The 6,757-nt window shown below is 41.3% G+C and overlaps 1 long non-coding RNA gene across 2 annotated transcripts in view; it reads right to left on the bottom strand.

The window, feature by feature from the left end:
* Positions 1-1,793: 1,793 nt before the first annotated feature.
* LOC141145906 (uncharacterized) overlaps positions 1,794-6,757 on the bottom strand; it is a 30,987-nt gene continuing 26,023 nt past the window's right edge. For both annotated transcript variants that reach the window (XR_012244696.1, XR_012244695.1), the window contains exons 2-3: positions 4,609-4,683; positions 1,794-3,151 (exon numbers count right to left, since the gene is read on the bottom strand). This is a non-coding gene — a long non-coding RNA (uncharacterized lncRNA). The remainder of the gene's footprint in view (positions 3,152-4,608; positions 4,684-6,757) is intronic.

Here is a 6,757-nt window from a genome sequence, read left to right as displayed (position 1 = left end):
AAACCCTGCCATTTGAACACCTCACTAGCCAGCTTTCCACTACACACTTTCCACTTCCCCTCTAGGCTTGGTTTACACCTATGCAGTTTGCTTTGATTTGTTTCTGCAGTGCTTTTTGTGGTGCATATTGCATTTTTGCACACGCGTTTTTGATGCATTTTTTGTGCGTTTTGTATTGTTTATGCTTTTTTTTGGCCAATTTGTTGTCGGGTAGATAAAAAAAATACAAATCGCTGGATATTTGCGGAATAAATCACAGTTAAATCGCAGCAAAAACACACTAAATGCTTTTCTGCTGCTTCTCCATTGAAGTCTATTAAACCCAAAACACACCGTTTTGCTTTAAAAAAAATCCTTGACCCTTTCCAAAAACTCAGCAGCTGAATAAAGCATAGATGTGCACGTGTTCCATAGGAAACCAGGTTAAATGGACTGTAGTGCGTTTCTGCAAAAAGCATTAAAAAAATGCATAGGTGTGAACAGAGCCTAAGATGGTTGCCATATGGGTCTTTGTAAGGTACAAAATAATAAAAAAAAACGTATTTTTTCCATTTATAGGCTTGAGTTGCATTGATGTGCATTTATATGCATGTACATGTACTTTGTTGTGCAAAAATGCATAATGTAATGTATTTTTGTGTGTTTTTGCAGTGACATGCTTTCTTCCAGTGCAGTAAAATACAGGTCACTGCAGTATCTGTGAACAGAACCCTACAAGTAGCAGAACTTTAAGAAGAGGAGAGGGCATGGACCATGAAGTAGGCTAATTGGCTTACTGATTCAATGGTTGACCAAGGAGAAAAGCACTACACTCATCACATACAGCTGAGACTAGCTATGATATTTCTATCAACAATAACAAGAAATTGTCAATTTACTCTTGTTACACAAATACTTAGTCAAGCTATAGGAAAGTTTTGGATACCACTGTGCCATTGCAGTTTCCAGCCTGATATGATAAACAGTAACAGATCATACAGACAGGCATTCAGAGCTGGATTTCAATGTGCACTTTAGACCCCAAATAAGCACCCCCAAATGTTTTTCATTCACAGGTAAATTACTTTTTTGATGATTCATTTTAATTCTATTAGCCTATGCGTTGTGGTTTGTCACAAAATTAATTAGCATGCCAAATAATGGAGATCACACATCAGAGGAAAATACCGTATTTATCGGTGTATAACACGCACATTCATTTTAAGAGGGAAGTTTCAGGAAAAAAACCTAAATTTTAAATAAGGAACTTTGAAGTAAAATAAGGGTCAGTGCCCATCTGCAGCCTCACCATTGCCATCAATGCAGCCTGATCAATGCCCATCTGCAGCCTCACAAGTGCCATCAATGCAGCCTTATCAGTCCACATCAATGCAGCCTTATCAGTCCACATCAATGCAGCCTCACCAGTGCCATCAATGCAGCAGCCTCACCATTGCCATCAGTGCAGCCTGATCGATGCCCATCTGCAGCCCAGAGGGGACAGGGAGGGGGGGCGGGACGAGCGCCGACAGATTACATACAGTGAGAATCTCCTATGATAGACAGAACAGTGGTCCAATGGCGGCCCAGGAGACGGGACTTCCTATTACAGAGGCCGCCAAGTAGACAGGAGATTCTCACTGTATGTAATCTGACGGTGCTCGTCCTGCCCCCCCCTCCCTGTCCCCTCCGAGGCAGCTAAAACTGAAGTATTGGCGTATATAACGCACGCACTATTTGCACCCAATTTTCATGGTGAAAAGGTGAGTGTTATACGCCAATAAATACAGTAACTAACACGCTTCTGAGACATGCATTAATAAGCACTGCGGTAAGGCAGTCCCTTCAATTTGAATACACTCCACCAGACTTTTCAATACACATTTTTTTCAGTACACTGGGGGTACACTGGGGAATGTGCCTTGGTATAGCATTTAAAATGGATGGCACTGCGATGCATTATGGTGATGCAACACAAATATGTCATTGTGGTAGAAATGTTTTGCTTATATCCCTTTTATACACTAGAATCATAATATGGAGGATCTGAACAGTTGATATGGAAACTGCAAAGGTAATACTGTAAGTCTTTATTATATTTTAAGCACGTAAAACTACTGCACAATAGTGCAGGTGTACATGTGGCTACTCTGTTTGCAAATCTTTTTTGTAAGGCTCCTTTCACACTTATTGTAAGACCCCCAAGTCGTAGGACATGTGAAATTCAATGTATTTCTATGAGAGCCGTTCCTACTGACACTACAGAAGTCTCTGTGACTTTAGAAAAAGTTCATGCACTACTTTGGCCTGACTTGTGATGCGACTTTGGTCCAGAGAATGTAAAGTCAAATCAAAGTCGCCCCAAAAGTTGCATTGAAGTCGCACTAGAAATCATGATGCGCTAATGTAAAAGGAGCCTAATTGTTATGTACAAGAAATAGAAAAACGATCTGTAAGTTTGCTATGTGTACATTTATTTACTAATTATGTTCCTTTTGGACCATACGAATATATATTATTTTTTATTATGAAAGTATGAACATGGGTATGTTTAAAGCTCAGTGTATCCGCTTTGCCACGCTACTCCGGTCTGTGACTTTTGCGTCACTTCTGAGTCTGGTCGTGCGCGTCATATCCGATTCTTGGAGCGCAGCGGACTGAGTGGGAAACTGCTCTTCCGCCTGCTTAGTATAAAAAGTTTGTTGACTGTCGCTGGCTACTCCCCTGACTGTGTCTTTTAATGACGAAACGTGTAGGGTGGAGCTATAGCGTGTAATGTCGTTGTGTAAGGGACCATGGTCATTTTGTCGGTTTGAAACTACTATATGATATATGAATGCGCTTTGACTTATGTGAGTGCATTAAACTTTTAATAAGTGTGTGAATTATATTTTGCATTATGGAAAGTTAAATCTTCATCGTGGCAGAGTAGTCCTTTTCCCTGGGAGCGTATTACAGCATATAAGTACCAGTGGAGTGGGATCCTGAAAGTCCAGCCATCGCTATATGATATACGAGTGCCTTCTTTGACTGCTTGATTCTTGTGGTCAATGTTATGTGGTAAGAGGCTGTGTGTGCAGATTGAAGGTAAAGGATATCTTTTCTTGTGGGCACCATTACATCTTTAAGCACGCTTTCAGGCGATCTGGATGGGTCACTCACTGGATACTCCCTAAGGATTGTTTCAATAGGCTCTATTAGGACTTTGATGTAATGATTAGCATTGCATGCTATTTTTAACACATTTGTTAGGCTTCATGCACACTGGATGTTTTTACAGCTGCTGTTTTTGGCTTCAGGCATTTTTTTCTACTGCCAGTAAACTTCCCAGCATGTTATTGTATGTGTCCATGCACACATAGGCTGTTATCAGCGTTTTCTGGCTGGAAACCCCCCCCCCCCCCAGAACTAGTAGGTTTTGAGAGGAGTTTTTCAGCTGTAAGCTCTAACACTGATAAAAGCTTAAAAATGCTGGAAAATGCAGCTATTCAGCGTTCATCAGCGCTTTTGAGCCATAAACTTTTGTGAGAGTATAGTTTTGCTAAAAAAAAAAAAAGAGCTGAAAAACACTACTGCAAAAATGCTGCAAAACTCATTCTACAACTACAGCTAAAGCTACTGGCATTTTTATAATGTACTGTGTGCATGAGGCCTTATATTTGTAGACCTCAAAGCGGAGGTTTGCTGAAAAAAAAATATTAAAAGCCAGCAGTTACAAATACTGCAGCTGCTGACTTTTAATATATGAACACTTACCTGTTCAGGGAGCCTGCGGTGTCGGATGCCGAAGCCGATCCGTCCTTCGGGTCTCGGCTGCTGCCGCCGCCATTCTCGGTAAGGGAATATGGAAGTGAAGCCGTGCGGCTTCACTTCCTGGTTCCCTACTGCGCATGCGCGAGTCGCGCTGCGCGTCCTCTCAGGTTCCTGCTGTATTCTGTGTCTCACAGAATACAGTGGGGGAGGACGGGGTAGGCGGCGGAAGTGGCGTAGGTCACCGCAATCACCGCGGTGATCTATGCCAGGAAGTGGGAGCAAATACCTGTATTAGACAGGTATCTGCACCCTCCTCCCCCCTGAAAGGTGCCAAATATAACACCGGAGGGATGGAGGAATCCAAAAAGTGGAAGTTCCTTTTTTGGGTGGTACTCCACTTTAAGCTTAGGGTCACACTGACAGCGGGATTGAAATCGTTGGCGTTGCACAGATTCGGACAGTGCCATTGCCGGCAATAGCCGCTGTTTTGGCATGCACTTTGATATGTCAAATTGCTTCAATGTGAACCTAAGCTAAAGGATTAACGTTGCACTCTATCCTAAATTGTTTTGATATTCGTTGCCTGCAAAATTGTGCTAGCCGCTTTCTTTACAACTTTTTGCTCAAGCACAGGTAGACATCTTTATTTATTGGTACATTTATTAGGTAAGCATTTATTTATAAATAATCGGTATATTTGCTTTGTGTACATTTATCAGAGAGGGGTTTACTTCAATTAATAGGTAAGGTACTTAAATTACCGGTGATAAACATTAACGTTTTAGATTCATCATGTTATAGTTACAGGAAATATTATAGGAAATAATTATTATAGGAAATATAATAGGAAATAATATAGGAAATATTTGTACATACCAATATCTAATTTTTTATATAGATGCTAGTTCTGATAATGAGCAGGTCCAGTTCAGATGAAAGATCCACTGCTCTCTAAAATGAATAAATAAATAAATAAATTAAATAAAATCAAACAAACTGCATTAATGGGGGTAGAGGACAGCATACAAAAACAAACATACATAAACTATATACCAGAAGCAATAAAACAAATTCTGAATAAAGATATTAGCAACAGCTGGATGTTTTCTCTACTCCTCACAGATAGGCCTGTGTGAATCTTAATAATACATTTCTGTGATGCATGCTGCACAGCTGTCAAAGTCCATCTCTACTGTCAAGTGACAGCTTCTACTAACACACAGCTGTGATGCGTGACTTCTAATATTATGTCATTCTTGCACAGGAATAGCTGATACTTTGCTTGATGGTTAGTATGCAGTCCTGACAAAGGATCATACTGCATATAAGAATATTATTAACTGCAGCAATAAAGACTCTAATTTTAGTTCTCATACTAACAAGATAGCTACATTTATAGAGCAGTTTATTAAAAGATAAGAGAATCACTAAAAGTATATTCTTTTACCTGCTAAGTGATTCAGACACCCCTGTCAGTCACCACAGTCAGGTCTTGGACCCCCATTGAAGTGGAAACACATCTTATTCAAAAACACAACCCCAGCCTACATATTAGATAGTTGAGAAGTAAGAATCATTAAGCCAGCCATAGATTAATCCAATCTCAGCCAGTTCAGCAGGGACTGGCCAAGATTTGATCTATCTATGGGCAGGCTGGTTGTACGAAAGTCGATCGATGGATTGACTTGGGTATAACCAGCCTGTCAGATTTTTTAGATGCGATTACTGCCAGTGGCTCCCTGCCGGCAGAACACAACAGAGGCAGTATGCAGTCCGTGTTGATAGGGGAACCAAGCAATTTTGTTTCCTTTCACCCATTGTGGAAGGAAAGAAAATCGAATCATCTATGGCTTGCCTTACTCTGCTCTCCCCTCCTGTAGGAATGTTCCCTGTCAGAACCATGTGCATGCAGCTTTATTGGCGCAGAGTCTAAGTGGTTCTCTATAGGGAAACTACAGGAGACTAATATCAACAAAATAAGAGCATACAGGCCATGTTTAGGCAATTTCCCCTTAATAATTCAAATGTCAAAAATACTAATCTATTGATATTGATTGTAAGCACCTGTGCAAGATGAAGAAAATCCCGAAAATATGACCTGTTGGGTGTACATGATTACCGAAGTTGGGAACCACTGCACTAGATGCAGTCTCAAAACATCCTGATTCAGCAGGAGTCTGGTGCGCCCCTGTTCACCATTTCAGATCTGATTTCAGCCCAAATTTGTGTCTGAATTCGGACCTGAAAACGGACCAAAAGACGCACAGGGCTCCTGTGCAATTTGCACCAGAGCCGCTCCGGAGATGTGTGAACTGGCTCCATAGAGAGCCGGTCACAGTCTCCTGACATGCAAATCAATTCGCAATAGTGTGATCCCAGCCCGAGGCTTAGTCCACATGGTTGAATAGGGGGCAGTTAAACCAGGTGATGGAGCTGCGGTTTTACTTCCCCCACAACTGTCTGCCTAAACCTGAGCATGCAGCTACTCAGGGCTGTACACATTCTACAAAAATTCAAAAGCATGCCACTTTCGTGGTGGATGTTACTACTCCTGAGCTTGACCAATGCAAGTCTAAGGGGCCACGCCGCAACCATGATCAATGCAAGCGACTGCAGCTCGGTAGTGCGGCATTTACAAGGTTAAATGAGGCAGTGAGAAGGCAACATAATGCCTCCTTGCCACCTGTCAAATGTCTTCTGAACAGTGATAGCTCTTCAGAGGGCACTGCACATGTAAACGAGCCCCTAGTGCTTGCCCTCAAATGCAGCTTAGAAGGTGTTCAAATGCAAGTTAACTGCACTGCACCTGCATCAATGAATCATGAATGATCTTATACTGTAAATGTCACAAACTGATCTCAAATACAAGGGGAATGCACCTAAAAGTAAAGCTGCATTAGCTCATCAACACAATCTCAAAGTCCATCGACTCAGGTCCTACAGGAAACAAATCCCAAGACCGTTTTAGGAACTTACACAATTTTCACCTAAAAATAGCTGAAATGATTTTTAAATGTGCATATAA

Source organism: Aquarana catesbeiana, linkage group LG05 (assembly GCF_042186555.1).
Source record: "Aquarana catesbeiana isolate 2022-GZ linkage group LG05, ASM4218655v1, whole genome shotgun sequence".
Lineage (NCBI taxonomy): Eukaryota > Metazoa > Chordata > Amphibia > Anura > Ranidae > Aquarana > Aquarana catesbeiana.
This window is presented reverse-complemented; position numbering and strand designations above follow the sequence as displayed.